The following is a 16,740-nucleotide window of genomic DNA, read 5'->3' on the forward strand; positions in this document are numbered from 1 at the left end:
GTACATCGACCTTATAGCGAGGGCCCACTTTGAATATGGGGGCACCATATGGAGGCATTACGACAAGGGGTTCAGGATGCGTATTGCTCATGACCCCTACTTGCCTTGGGATATGGTGGTTCCGGACCTGTGGTTCCAGGCCACGCATATGTCAGGGAAGGAGGGCTGTGATAGGACCGATAGCGGTCACTTTATGGAAGAGGAGCCCGTGACGCCCGCGCCGGCCAAGGCCGTGGCGGGTGCCGTTGGAAAAGGGGCCTCTTTGGTGTGTCACGAGTTCGCTGCAAAGGGGGCGTGTTTTTGTCCCATTTGCAGGTTTCGTCACGCCTGCGGGAGTTGTGGGGGGAACCATTCCACAGCCGTGTGCCCCCGCCCCAAGAAGGGGCCTGAAAAGAAAGGCCCGGGCCTCCCAAAGCCCCCCCGCCTGCTGGGGGAAAAGGGGCCCAGCCCAATTAATTTACGGGTGCTTGAGGGTTGGTTGGGTGACTACCACCCTCGCTCGAGAGCGGCCGCTCTCTTGCTAGGTTTTTCGGAGGGATTTAGGATCCCTTACATGGGGGTTAGGAGGGCCTTCATGTCTGACAATCTTAGGTCAGTTGTTGGACATGAAGACATTGTTAGGGAGAAGATTCGGAAGGAGGTGGCCGAGGGCAGGGTCATTGGGCCCTTCCCGGAACCGCCCTTCCCGAATCTTCGTGTATCTCCCTTGGGTGTGGTCCCCAAAAAGGCGAGTGGTGAATTTAGGTTGATTCACCATTTGTCTTTTCCAAAAGGGGAGTCAGTGAATGATTTCATTCCTGACGAGCTGTGTTCAGTCCGGTATGCATCCTTTGATGCAGCCGTGACGATGGTTAGGATGTGTGGGGTGGGAGCACTTATGGGTAAATGCGACATTAAGTCGGCATTCCGGCTCCTCCCCATACACCCAGCTGTTGGGCTTCCATTTCGAGGGGGGTTATTACGTGGACAGAGCTTTACCCATGGGTTGCTCTGTCTCGTGCTCTCTTTTCGAGAGTTTTAGCACCTTCTTGGAGTGGGCGCTCAGGAGGCAAAGTGGTCTGGGTACAGTCGTTCACTACCTTGATGATTTTCTGTTGGCGGGGCCTGCGCATTCGGAGCAATGTTTTGCTCTGATGCGGGACTTCGAAGCCCTTTGTGCTCAATTGGGGGTGCCTTTAGCCTCTGAGAAGACCGAAGGCCCCGCCACCAGGATTACCTTTCTGGGTATTGAATTAGACTCAGAGGAGCAATCTTCCAGATTGCCCCTAGAGAAGTTGGTCAAGATTAAGAGGAAGCTTGATGAGGTGCTGGGCTGCCGGAAGGTGACCCTACGGCAGCTTCAGGAATTGGCAGGCATTCTTAATTTTGCCTGTCGGGTAGTTGTTCCTGGTAGGGCTTATTCCAGGAGGTTGTATGATGCGATGAAGGGGCTCCGTTTGCCCCATCATCGTACCCGCCTCTGCGCTGGGGTCAGGGATGACCTCGGCGTGTGGCGGGATTTCTTGGTCAGGTTTAATGGTTTGTCTTTCTGGAGGCACGAGCTTCTTTTGGAAGCTGAGTTGCAGCTCTGCTCTGACGCTGCAGGGACTTGTGGTTTCGGGGTAGTGTTAGGTGACCAGTGGTGCTGGTCGGAATGGCCTCCGGAATGGAGCGCCTCTTCATTGGTTAAGGACCTGACGTTCTTGGAGCTCTTCCCCTTGATAGTGGCCTTAGAGCTTTGGGGGGAGCAGTTTAGGGACAAGACTGTGCACTTTTGGTGTGACAACCTAGCGGTTGTCCATGTGGTGAATGCCCTGTCCTCAAAGAGTGACAGGGTCATGTGGCTTGTCCGCCATTTCGTGCACAGGTCCTTGTCTCTAAACGCATTGTTTTTGGCTAAGCATGTCCCCGGGTTGGATAACGGGGTTGCTGATGCCTTGTCCCGTGGTCAGTTGTCCAGGTTTCGGACCCTGGCCCCGTGGGCCCGAGAGTTGTTAGAAGCGTTCCCCAGCCACCTCTGGAGTCTGGGGGGGATCCAGAGTGGTGGAGAGACGAGGCATCCCGGGCAATCTCCTTGGCTGTAGCGCCCGGCACCCTCAGGGCATACCAGCGTGCAGGTAAGGAGTTTTGGGAGTTCAGGCAGGGCAGGGGTTACCAGCTTAGTTGGCCTGTCCCTGTAGAGCACTTGGCCGAGTTTTGCGTCCAACTTAGGCAGCGTGGCCTGTCAGTTAGGACGATCCGGTCCCGGTTAGCCGGCCTCGCCTTTCTGTCCAAGGCGGGGGGGTTTGCAGATCTTTCGGGTGACTTTCGCATCCGGAAGATGCTGGAAGGCTGGCTCAGGGAGCAAGCGGGGGCCCCTGGTGACACTCGTCAGGCTCTGACGGTGGAGCAGCTGTCTTTAATCAACGTGGTTTTTGACAGTCTGTGTTCCTCATTGTACGAGGCCCGTCTTTTTAGGGCAGCGACTTGTGTCATGTTTTTTGGGGCCCTTCGGGTCAGCGAGGCCATGGCTTCATCTCAGGCTGACACTTCGCTCCGAGCCTTCCAGTATGCTGATCTGGCCTTTAGACAAGGGGGGGTGTCCCTTGTAGTAAGGCGGTCTAAGACGGATCAGCTGCGCAGAGGGGTTACCATCCAACTTAGTGCGGCCACCGACCAGTCGGTGTGTCCGGTGGCCGCCCTACAGCTTTATTGTCGTCTGCGGGGGTCAGGTCAGGGGTACCTGTTTAGGCATTGGGACGGCACCCCTCTGACCCGTTTCCAATTTTGGGCGCTGGTATCCAGGGCGATGGCCCAGGTGGGCATGGATCCCTCCGGTTACGGAACGCATTCGTTCCGTATCGGCGGCGCCACTAGCGCGGCACTTTCTGGTTTCCCGGCCCATCGGATTCGGGAGATCGGCCGCTGGCGGTCAGCGGCATATTTGGGTTATGTTAGGCCCACTGAGGATCCTAGGCAGGGCTTAGGCTAGGTAACCTCTCTGTGTGTGTGTCCTCTTGCAGGTCCCCAGGCTAACATGAAACCGACGGCGCTGCTGTGTGGCCACAGCATGATTTTTTGGGCCGGCCGCGCGGCAGCCAAGAGCGCCATCGGGACCCAGCTGTCCCTGGGGCAGTGGGTCAAGGTTACCTGGATGGGCCGGAGAGGTATGCGGTGGGAGGGTCTCCTTCCGGCGTTGCTGGGCAGTCAGCATTCTGTGGCTGCGCCCGGCAATATGGGGGGCGGCTCCTGGAGTCGTGCCCAAGGGGGTCTGGGTGGGCAGCGTCCTGTGGCCGCACCCAGGTGGCTGGTATTGCACTTAGGTGGCAATGACCTGTGCATACTGGGAGGCCTGGCGCTGATCATCCAGGCACGCGAAGACCTGCGAAGGCTTCGTGAGGTATGGCCCACCACGCAAGTGGTGTGGTCAGAAATATTACCTAGGCTTGTGTGGCGGGACGCCTCTTCCCTTAGGGCCATTCACCGGGCTAGGCGGCGGGTGAATAGGGCTATGGGTAAAACAGTTAGGGAATTAGGTGGAGTGGTAGTGCCCCATCCCCTTATCACAATAGACCGGCCATGGCTTTACCGGGCCGATGGCGTTCACCTGTCTGAGCGGGGGAACGCCATTTTCTTACAGGACCTGCAGCGGTCTCTGCGTGAGCTGGCGCAGCTAGAGGGGGAGTCGGGGGGCCAAGATAGAGATCTGACCCCCACTCCTGTGGCAGGTTAGGGGCGGAAAACTGGGGTGGTTTAGCAACCGCGCGTTCTCCCTTGGGCATCTTTGGGGATGATTGACAGGTTCTCCGCAAGCTCATGGAGGGAGTTTCTGCCTGAGCAGCTGGGGGGAACCTGTCTTTGGGTCCTGCACCTTTAATTCCCAGATTCCGGTTAGCCGGTGGGACCCCCCTCATGCACAGCATGGCAGGGTCGCAGGTGACGGCCTGGCCCTCACCTGGACTTGCATCGAGATACGCCCATGAGTTGCCCAGGAATGTTTTTTGGCATAACGTCATTTCCGCCCCGGAAGTAGTTGTTTGACCCTGCAGGTCCATTTCCGGGTCATAGTTGTTTATGCTAATTTATGCAAAGTATTGAATAAATTATGCAAATTTATGTTAATAAAAATGACCCAATTTAAATCCAGCTCTTGTGTCCGTGTCGTTACTCCGTCTCTCCAGCAATGGCAGCGCCGGACTTACCCGGCAGGCAGGCTTTGCTAGAGGGACCGGGAGACACGGTCCCTCATGGCGGCCGCCATTTTGGATACCGGGCGAAGTCTCGCGATGCGAGACTTCGCTCGGGAGATCAGGGCCTGATTGGCCAGGCTCCTGATTGGTCCGGGCAGGGCCTGCTTGCCCTATATAAGGGCGAGCAGGCCCGGGGCTCTCCCTTTTCGCCCGGACTGCAGAGCTGAGCAGACACCCGCCCGCCCTCCACTATTTCGCAGTGTGCTTAGGGGTCGCCCTTATGGGGCCGAATGGGAATTTTTTGCAGTTCTGCCTCTTAGCAGAGCTGTTTTTTCGCCCATTCCACACTGAGGTGATGGATGTGCGGTTAGGGGGTGCTTGCATTTATTAGGTTAATTGGCTTACCTTTGGTCATTTGGGTAGGCAGGTTAGGGGCGGAAAACTGGGGTGGTTTAGCAACCGCGCGTTCTCCCTTGGGCATCTTTGGGGATGATTGACAGGTTCTCCGCAAGCTCATGGAGGGAGTTTCTGCCTGAGCAGCTGGGGGGAACCTGTCTTTGGGTCCTGCACCTTTAATTCCTGGATTCCGGTTAGCCGGTGGGACCCCCCTCATGCACAGCATGGCAGGGTCGCAGGTGACGGCCTGGCCCTCACCTGGACTTGCATCGAGATACGCCCATGAGTTGCCCAGGAATGTTTTTTGGCATAACGTCATTTCCGCCCCGGAAGTAGTTGTTTGACCCTGCAGGTCCATTTCCGGGTCATAGTTGTTTATGCTAATTTATGCAAAGTATTGAATAAATTATGCAAATTTATGTTAATAAAAATGACCCAATTTAAATCCAGCTCTTGTGTCCGTGTCGTTACTCCGTCTCTCCAGCAAAACATCTACACCAAAGCAGCTTAGCTCAGAGATCATCAAAGACTCCAATGTAAGTTATATTGGTTTGTTTATCATATAGAAACTATGTTAAAAGGGCTGAACTTAGAAAACTCCTTGATAGACGAACAGTCCCAGTGTGTGTCAAAACAGAAGTTTGAAGATCATTTAAAAGCAATTTATTTATTATTAAGAAAGATCCCTGTCTGAAAAGAGAACCTATAGACCCATCTTACATTCTTTCTATAGTTAACTATAGAAAATGTAAGAGGAAAGTTGTTTGGACAGGATAAAGTAACCTCTCCTTCACATAGGAAATTAGTTACATGATGTAGTCAAACATGTTATACATTTGCATCCCATAATATCACACACCTTCATTAAAATGAGGTCTGACATCAGAAGGAGCCTAAATTGTAGGAGAAAAGTTTGTTTAGAATTCATGAAAGAGATAAACTAGACCCCAATTTGTAATAACATTTTTTTTTCTTATCTGGAGCTAGTCTCCAGCCAGTTTATTTTTTTAGTTTAGGAATGTTAACTCTATTCTTACATTCAAGTCTCTAATGAGCCTGAACATCACTTTAAAAGAGAGAACATAAGGTATTTAACCTTAGACTATCAATTGTCAACCCCACCCCATTCCTAAGAGGTTTGTAAGGGACATACATAAATGCACCATGGTGCTTACCATTCCTGTCTTACTATCCACTTCTTTGTATATGTTTATGTTTATACATATATTTGCTATTTTGTAACCTGTAGGTTACAAGTTACAAAATTCATGCCATGTGCCCCTAACATTGCTGACCTGAATCAGTCCTTATCATACAACTGGCCCTCCTAACCGAGGTTTAACTGAAGTGACCGAACTCAGGAAGGTTAACTCTTTTGTCATGCTACACTTCAATGTTGTTTTTAATTCAGATACTCTATCAGGGTGAAGAAATATATGTGCCATTTGCATGCAGTTCTGATAACATTTGGCAGTTGGTATTCCATGATGGTATTCCATCCTGTTTAAGACAAAATGGATATATTTTGAACAAAGAGAAACCAAACCCAATTCTTACCTACTTTTTTGGGGGGTAATTTTTTTTCTTCTCCAATCACGTGTACAGAAAAAAGAAGATACCATTAATTTCAAGTTATATTACTGTTGTGGTTGGCTCTGGCCCAGCTCTTGCCCCAAGGAATGTGGAGGTGGAGTTTTTTTCTGCTTTTCTGTTGATAAAGACTTTTGGTTTTCCTTCTATCGTGTGGTGTGTGTCTTTTTGGACTAATTACCCTGTAATTACGGGCGGTTGGGACACGCCGGCAGAACATATTACAATATAGCATTTTTGCAATTTTGGCATACATAGGTTAACCAATGCTACCTCCTTAACATTTGACATCTGAACAAAAATAATAATTCCTTATATGGTAAGAAAGAAAAAAAAAAAGACTGTTGGCCAATATACATTTTAGGCTGTTATTATTCTTAGTCACATCAAATTAATTAGATCATAATTTTTCAATTTTCTCAAAATCTCCTCCATATCAGTTTTCACGTACGGTATATTTTAAACCCTCTTCCATAATAAATGCCCTTTAGAATAAAATAGAAAAAGAAAAAAGACATTAAAAGAAAAGGAGCAAAAATTTCCAATTACCCCCAACATAGTATTTGAATTAAATTACTAAAAAATAGTTAAAATATATATAAAGGGGACAAAAAAAGAGAACCCACCAAATAGTATGTTCCAAATATCACCAAATTAATAAACCAAATTAAAAAAGAACCTAATTAAAAATAATTCCCTTTAATGAATAAAAATAAAAAATAGAGATTAAAGAAGATTAAAAAATAGCAAGGAAAGAAAATAATAAAGAAAATAAACAAGGAAGAATAAAAACAAAACTAAATACTCCATACATTCATCATACCCTACTCTGGTTGTAAGGCTTTCAATCCATAGCACTTTCAATCCAGTAGAATCATCCTACCCTATTCTAAAAGAAAAAAAAGTCACTGTAATTCCAGTGAAATCATCTTCCCTACTCTAATTATAACACTTTCAATCTATCATCATACCCTATTCTTTAAAAAGAAAAAGAAAATCACTGTATGCCCAGTGGAATCTTCTTCCGTGCTCTAATTAAAACACTTTCAATCCCATAGAATCATCATACCCTATTCTAAGAAAAAAGAAAAAAGCACTGAAAAGCCAGTAAAATCATCTGCCCTATTCTAATTATAACACTTTCAATCCATCATCATGCCCTATTCTGAAAAGAAAAAAAGTCACTGTATAGCCAGTGTAATCATCTTCCCTACTCTAATTATAACACTTTCAATCCAATAGAACCATCATACTCTATTCTATACCTACTTATTCTTACCTACTTATCTGCCATGGGAAGGACCATATTCCTAATGTCTGCCACTTCATTTAAAAGTGTGTCAGGGGAAGAAAATATCTTGCAGCCATCCTAATACAGCAGCACAAAAAAAGATTGATTAGTTTTACAACCCATGTTTTTGACAGTTAAGTACTCAAAGTTGTATCCATCAATTTAATTTCTTTCCATAATTGTTATTTTTTTAAAAAAAATCTTCAACCTTTTATGAAAACATTTACTAAATTTGTTAGTTTGCATATTAAACAAACAAGTTAAAATTCTCACCCATCTCCACATGTTTTATCAGACAATTCAAGAGATTCGACTTACGGTATGTAACTGTCATAGCCAGTTAAAGGGAGAACAGTTTTCTGTCTTTCTTATTAATCATTTAAACTGAAAGGAGACAATCAATGCTAATTAAGTGCACTATTAACAACAGCACATATTCATTTAATATTTGTTCTCAAGGAATCACAAAAAAAAAGCAACACTGAATCACAGGTAGAACCTAGAAGCAAAACCTACATCACTGATGTAGCATCATTGCTACATCACAGCTACATCACTGATGTGGCATGCATGCAACAATTGGCACATGGAGTCGTATCCGAGGGCACCTGAAACATTGCCTTATGTCAGCTCCAGTGCACATGCACATGCTGGCGAACTGATTTTTGGCCACCTATTTTTGGCCCCTTCGCTCTCCCAAGGCTTTCCTGAACCCTCGAGATGGCAAAAAATGGCCCAATGAGCCAATTGGAAGTTCAGAAATGAACTTCCGGTTGGGCCATTTCCCACCTTCTCCAGAGTTCAGGAAAGCCTCCTATCAGGCTTACTGGTGGGGGGGGGGGGGAGGAGGAGGAGGCAGCACAGACAGTTATGCACATTACATTATGGGTGTGGACTCAGGCATGTATGCAACCTTTTGGCACCCAAGCCAAAAAAAGATTCACCCTCACTCACCTGTACACTTACATATATTTTGGGTGGTTGCCATCTAAACCTGAGTGATCATGACACTGACACCTGACCAAATCTGAAGTATTTATTTTACATATAGGTAGGTCACAGTAACAGTGTGAAAAAGATACAGGACTCTTCAGCTTACAGCAGTTCACTTAGTGACTATTCAAGTTACAATAGCACTGTAAAATGACATATGGCCATTTTTCAGACTTATGACCGTTGCAGCATGCCCACGGTCATGTGATTTGTATTTGGATGCTTGACAGCTGACTCATATTTAAGACGGTTGCAGCATCCTGGGATCATGTGATCACCTTTTGCAAACTTCTGACAATCAAAGTCAATGGGGAAGCCAGATTCATTTAACCATGTTACTAATTTAACAATTGGTGTGATTCACTTAATAAATGTGGCAAGAAAAGTCATAAAGTGGGGCAAAACTCACTTAACTAATTTCTCACTTAGCAACATAAATTTGTGGCTTAGTTGTGTCTATAAATTGGGGATTACCTGTATTTCATAAATGCCAGTTAGGATGGAGATCTAAAAGTATGGTGCAGCCTCAGGATTGCTGGTGTCCTAAAGATACTCCCACTGCTTTAATCTCCTATCCTTTTGAATTTTGTATTTTTTTAAAAAACTTGGAAATAATCTTTAACCTGTTTTAATTCTGCTTATAATTTAGGGTAAAGAGGAGAGGGGCGGCATACAAATCCAATAAATTATTATTATTATTATTATTATTATTATTATTATTATTATTATACACAGTAATTTTTGTTTCTTTTGTCAAATGTTCATTACTTGTAACCAATCACATTCAACCTCAGGCATTTTACCAGTGTTGGTATGTCTTGAAATGTCTCCATTCCTTTTCACATTTTCATCTATATTTGTTCTGGTTTTCCATAACTTTTTTTTACAACTTGTAATATCTCACTCCAGTTTCCTCTAAAATACAGGAGGCATTGTATCTGAAAACACTATTTATCTAACAACAGAGACTTTGAGTGGCACACACGGTTTAAAACCCAACAATTGAAACAACTCATGATAGCCCAGGTAAATGGCACCTTCAAAATCTTATAAACACATCAGCAATAAGGTTGGCCTAACTGCCAGGCCTGTGGAAATCCTACTGTGAAAGTTTTATTGCTCATTGCATATCATCTTGAATTTATCAACCACTTATCACAAATTGTTCAGGTTCTTAACCCACAATCCACAACCTAGCATCATCAGCATGCAGAAATACTCACACTACTGATATCAGCACGGGAATAATTTCCACATTTACAGTATCTATAAATACATTCAGCAAACGAAAGGACATCATACTTACTTTATGCCCTGCTCATTACTGAAATATTTGCTAAGATTTATAAGGCTGCCTAATTATGCTTTTGTTGTGTTCAGCAACCAATCATCAACTCCATAACGCATTCCATAATTTCAGCTTAATTTCTTTATTATATGCCTTCTCTGAATCAACAAATGTACAATAAACATTCTCTTGTTCATAAATTTTTCCAATGATTTGCTGAAGAGCAAAACTTTCATATGCACATCTTCTGGCCAGTATAATGTGGGATTGCACTTTCCAAATATCTAGTTAGCTCTTTGACTTCTAAAACTGTCTGTCTACATGACCATTCTAGGCAGCTTACAACAATAGTAACACAATATAGCAACAGAGATTTAAAAAACAAACAAAGAAGAGATAAATCTCCAACTCTGTGTACATAGTCCTGCCTGAACACTGAATATGTTAATGGCTATATTGTCGTCCCTGTCCACCAAATAAAAAGTACATGTGGTATATTGTCATATATACAAATTTATCTTAGCATGTCTTTTGTAAATTTGCCATACTTTACACTGTTCTTTAATGTCACAACATGTGGTAAACAATAGCAGCTTCAGTACTGCCACTTTCAAGGTTATGAATGATCATGTACAGCAGTATGCCTTCATAAAACTTTTGTTTCTACTTCAAAATCCACATGAATAATTCACAATGCAAAAATGCTACTCTAGGAAAAGACAATCTGTTTCATCAGTCTTCTTACAGTGTGGTGATCAAAGTACAACCTTAGTTGATGTCATTGTTGTCATTTAAATATACAAAGTTGACAATAGGTTTGGTGATCAAGATATGTTTCTTGTTGTTGCTGTTTCCATTTAAGTATACAAAGTTGAGTTGCTCTTCCTTGCTTTGCAGGATAGGAGAGAGAGACTGGCTCAAAATCATCCATCTGGCTTTGTGGTAAGGAAGTACTAGAATTCCCAGTTTCCTGCTTTCAAGCCTGATGCCTTAAAATGCTACAACAAACTGACTATCCAGTATTAACTTAATGATTTCCAAAACATATTATAAAAATGACCACCTTGAGTATTGATATGTAAAGCAGGCTATAAATCAACCAAACATTTTCCTGCAACAAACGATGCAGTCTTACCACTATTTAAGATGCTTACCCAAGGATTGCTAAGTATGAGATCTAAAAGAATCTAACTGCATGGCTTTTAAAATTTGGAACTAGCTTATATTGGGGTTAATGAGAGAAAGGAAGAGTTCAACTTAGCAAAGAAGGAAATGTAGCCAAATATCCGTTCAGAAAGGATTTAAAGGATGCAAAGTCTCAATAAATGGCATGAAATGGACTTACTTCATCAAATATCAAAAATCAGTAATAGCCATAACTGTTATGATAGCCATAACAGACAACATTTATCTGTCCAGGAACCAGGAACACAAAGCAATTTGCCAATGATTAACACAATGCATGGCAGCACATTAAAATGTCCCAACAGCCAAATTATGTAAAAGAAATATATTACTTAATAATCTATATAGTGACAGCTGCCAGGATTTTATATGCATCAAAATGGAAGAATGATGATGAAATTATAAGGAAAATCTTCAATTGTGCTGAAATAGACAAGATGACAAAAGAATTACAGGATAAGGAAAAATCAGAATACTATCTAACCTGGAATAGATTATTTATTTTATTTATTTATTTATTACTAGAGTTGAAAGGAACCTTACAGGTCATCAAGTTCAACCCCCTGCTTGAGCAGGAAATCCTACATCACTCCAGCCAAATGGCAGTCCAATCTCCTCTTGAAAATGTCCAATGTTGGGGAGTTCACAACTTCCGCTGGCAGGCCGTTCCACTGGTTGATCGCTCTCACCGTCAGGAAATTCTTCCTTATCTCCAGGTTGAATCTTTCCTTGGTCAGCTTCCAACCGTTGTTTCTCGTCTGACTCTCTGGTGCCCTGGAAAATAGTGTGACCTCCTCCTCTCCGTGGCAACCCCTTAAGTACCTGTATACAGCTATCATGTCCCTCCTAGTCCTTCGTAACATAACCCTTCCCTGTACAAGCTGATACAGGAAGCGAGCCTGTAGGCTGGAGGCTAAGACCACTGCCTTACAAGGCAGAGTCCCAAAGAGGGTACACAGTTAATTAAAAATTAACAAAAACAGCAACCTTGGAATTTGATTAGCAAGAATTACTCTTCCCAAACACTAGAATCAAATGTGGAATTGTGCGCTACCTATCTTTATACAATGATACATTGATACATTTAAGATGTTCTGATGAATGTTTCCCTATGGAAAAAGGCATACGGCAGAAGTAAATCTCTCTGGAGGAAGTGATTATTATTAGTGAATACTAAGGGAATATTAATGAGAAAAGAACACTCTCAATGTACCTTAATAATGAAAAATAATTTATTAAATGTACATGTGGCTCAACTTCCAGCAACTCCAGGTAGCTCACAAATTATTAAAATATTTTAAAACAAAAAAACAATGCAAGAAACATAAAAACAACAAAAGATGAAGGATCAATGATGGCAGGGAATAATAGAAAGGAAGAAAGGGATACTGATCATCATCTCCAGAGACTGGATAAAATCCAGGCCTTTAAACTCTTCTAGTAGAGCTTTAAAGGCCAGTAGAGGTGGAGCACTTCAAATTTGGGAGCAGGATTTCATTCCAAAGAGCAGGCGCCTTTTTATGTTGCCTTCACTAATAAGTCAAGACAGAACATAAGAATGACCTTCAGTTCAAATCTACAAGAGTTCTTGATTAACTCATCTCTTTAATTACATTAGATATTAGAACAGCATATAATTATTCTAAATTAATTAAGAGTGGCCTTGGTCAACAGGTCTACCTATGAAAAGCTAGAGAAAATGTAATGTCACTAGCTGTTTACTGCTTCACGAATATACCCTAGACAAACACTTATTTATAGTGATCATTGGTGCTTGACAGAGTGGAAAAATGTCTTACATTTTGGAAGAAATGGGGCTAAAAATGGCTTTGGGATCCCAAAGGGGTGGCATACAAATCCAAGTAATAAAATAAAGTAAATAAATAAATAAATAAAATAAAAATAAATATATTGCTATAAAATCTATAAAAGTACAGTGTGAGTTCACTGCCATTTTTAGAGCAAATTGTGACCAATTTCAAGAGCCTCGGAGAGAGAGATTTAAACACTAAGGGTTATGTACTGATGTACAAAAGAAATTTGCATAGCCACCACTGATTGGCCAATATACCAGTGGCAGAAATAAACTGCTGTCACTGGCCAGCCAATTTCAGGGAAGCCCTTAAAAGCAGCTGAGGGACAATGAAGGACAGAGGTCAGCTGCCATGCCTGGAGGTTGGTTCCAGATATTTCTGCAAAGTGGAGGTGGAGCAGCAACAGACATATCCACTCTAGTTGAAGACTACTGATAAATTGAACCATGCAGACTCACAGTAGGACTATCAGGTGTCCTGTGTACTTATGGGACTATGGGACTTGCATTAGTCCCTGATTGGATGTTCCAGAAACTAAGAGAAGAGGGGTGTATGTACTAATGTATGGCGTAAATTTGCATAGCCATCACTGATTGGCTGATATAGCAGTAGCATAAATAAATTGCTGTCACTGCCCAGGGAAGCCCTTAAAAGCAGCTTCCCTTCAGCTTGCCAGCAGTCCGTTTTTAGTATGAGCTGGTTCTCAATAAAGTTGCTGAACTGTTCTATGTCTTGGGTCTTCATTCCTGCAGAAACATAACACTGGCAATGAGGGTAGTGAAAGAAGACAACAGGATAAATGCACCTCATGGCATCTGCAACCATCTTTATAAGCACAATTCGATCAGCTCCAGCCAAACCAAAGATGGCACATCAACAGTCTCCAGCTCCAGTCTTCTTCAATCCCAAAACAAAAGAATAGCAAACCTACATGTCTCAGTTCCAAATGTTCCTGGAAGCAAACAATTTCCAGAATCTACCTGACAACAGGATGAGGGCTCTCTTTCTAACCTATTGTGGGCCATAGACATATAAGATGGCACAAACCGTGGTCACACCAGCAGATATAGAGTTCATTTCATGGTCTACATTGGAAGAAATGATGAAAGACATGATCATCTTAGCATGAAAGACCTCAACTCCAAAAGAAATTACTCATTCAGTGGGGAGCTACTTGAAAGATGTGGTCAATGAAGTAAGAGTTGCCAAATCATCGGACACCTCTGCAGTCAACATCCGAAGAACCAGCAGACTCCATTTAACTGATCAGCAGAAGATGAGGAGGACTACGATTACAATGATGATCACATGCACTGAATCCAACATGAAAGAAGACTTTGACCAAAGGCAGCCCTGTTGTCCTGGATGCCTAGGGGCCATACCAGGGCAGCATTTTGAACATTTAAATGTTCCTGTGGCTATCCACTCAACACCCAGTTCAAAACTTTATAAAGCACCTTGTCTTTCACTGTGTGTTCCACAATGTCCCTCGATGTGATGGAACTGATTTGTTCTATGTCGACAGTAGGATCTCAATCACAGGTGCAAGATCCTTCATAAATTCAGGTGCTGGGTAAAAGCTGAGTGCATCTAGATGTCCATGGTGAGGTGAAGTGACCAAAGAGACATTGGTTAGAACGGGCCCGGAAGACTAGCAGGCATGGATTGACCAGTTTCTATTGGCACAACATATCACTCCATGTGCTGCCACCAACTGAAGCCCTGCAGAAATATTAATAGGAGGAAAGCTGAGGTCCCAGCTGGACAGACTCAACCTCATCTGTAATCCAGAGACATCTCTAGGTAACAAGGACACTAGCTGTCTGGGACTTGGTCTTTGGCCAGAATTTTGCAGGCGATCCCAAGTGGGTAAGTGGCATTGTAATTGAAGTCACTGGTCCCAAATCCTATCAGGTCAAGCTGGACAACGGTCCAGAGTGACAAAGGCATATTGACCAACTCAAGAGCCACTTGGAGAATTGTAGCTTTGCCAACCAGAAACAACAATGGAAACCACAGCAGAAAACCAGGAGACTCACAGGTCTCTGCCCCATAGGTATTCCAATGCAAGTCAACCAGACAACCATGACGAGAACCAGGCCCTAGCTGCAAGACACCAAGGGACCCTAATCTCAAGCCTGGAGAGGGAGCGCTAACTCCTACTTGCTTCCTCCAGAGCACTGCAAAGTCAGTCAGGACTGAGAGACAATGAAGCACATAGTTCAGCTGCCATGCCTGAAGGTCGGTTCCAGATATTTCTACAAAGTGGGGGAGGAGCAGCAACAGCATATCCACTCTAATCGAAGACTACCGATAAATTGAATCATGCAGGCCCACAGTAGGACTATCAGGTGTCCTGTGTACTTATGGGACTATGTGAGTTACACAAGTCCCTGATTGGATGTTCCAAAAACAAAGAGGAGAGGGGTGTACGTACTAACATATGGAATAAATTTGCATAGTCACCACTGATTGGCCGATATAGCAGTGGCAGAAATAAACTGCTGTCACTGGCCAGGGCAGCCCTTAAAAGCAGCTTCTCTTCAGCTTTCTAGCAGTCCGTTTCTAGTATGAGCTGATTCTCAATAAAGGTGCTGAACTGTTCTATGTCTTGACTCTTCATTCCCACACAAACTTAACACACAGCACTGCATTAAAGTATTAATAATGCATTTTGAAGATCATTGCATTACACAGAGCATGAATCTTTCATCAGACATGGTTGAGTCTCTTCCAGAAGGAAAAGTTTGGAAGGCAGACCCAAATGTCAATTCAACAGGCTTTAAGGTGACATTTCTATGGTATACTACTGATTATGGCAGCTCTCAGCAGACTAAATATTCCATGATTCTTGCTAATCCAATACCATTAGGAAGAAAGACCAATAAAAAGAAAGAACTGGCTGATTTCCTATAAGATGGAACACCTTTTGAGTGAAATATAATAAAAATGCAACAAATAAACACTTTCAGTCTCTTTCCATTAATTTAAACTAATGTTTTTTTTATAGTAAGTCATCTTAAGTACTGCTAAGTTTATTTCCTCACAAGGTAAATGTCAATTCATTTGATTACCCATTATTTCCTACTTTAAAATGAAATTAATGGGCCCATATTCTGTAAGCCGTAGAAAAATACATTTGGTACATTTGATCACTTAGCTAATTTGTAGCCTGTTACTTCCTTTCTGATTCAAGAAAATAGTAAAGCAAAATCTGAAAAAGATGATCTATATCTGAAGACGCATACTCACACTTTCCTTTTACATTCCATGGCCTTTAATGATGTATAAATATAAATAGGATAGTGTTTGTTTGTTTGTTTGTGTAATGTTTTATCAACAGGAAAAAAACACTATACTGTATATGTTTTATCAGGAAAAAATGGAAAACAGAAAAAAAAATACATCCAATAGTAACAACAACAACAACAAAATGTGTACAAAAAAAGGACCCAAACATCAAATAAGTCTACCATTGAACCTTTAAAAAAAAATCCACCTAGGCTTGATGCTAGAAAGAACATTTTAAAATCCCCCTCTCCCGTTATATAATGGGTTTACAAATAAGCTTTCTCATCCTTATTTAACTAGGAAAATTTTATTTATTTATTTATATATTTATTAGATTTGTATGCCGCCCCTCTCCGAAGACTCAGGGCTCACAGCAACAGAACAATACAAATCCAATAGTTAAAAACAAATCCAATAGTTAAAAACAATTTAAAACCCTTAAGATTAAAAACAATCATACGTCTCATACAAACCATACGTAAAGTGGGAATGGCCCAGGGGAATCAATTTCTCCATGCCTGACAGCAGAGGTGGGTTTTAAGGAGTTTGTGAAAGGCAAGGAGAGTGGGGCAATCCTAATCTCTGGGGGGAGATATTTCAGATGAGAGCTCTATCTAATAATAAAATCGACCCAACATCTAATCTTAATAAAAAATAAAAACCAAAAAAAGAAAAATCTTACACTAGAACATCATTCAATTAATTTCTCACAAGTAGATGCATTAAGCTTTCATCATAGCCAGC

Source organism: Erythrolamprus reginae, chromosome 2, assembly GCF_031021105.1.
Source record: "Erythrolamprus reginae isolate rEryReg1 chromosome 2, rEryReg1.hap1, whole genome shotgun sequence".
Classification (NCBI taxonomy): Eukaryota; Metazoa; Chordata; class Lepidosauria; order Squamata; family Dipsadidae; genus Erythrolamprus; species Erythrolamprus reginae.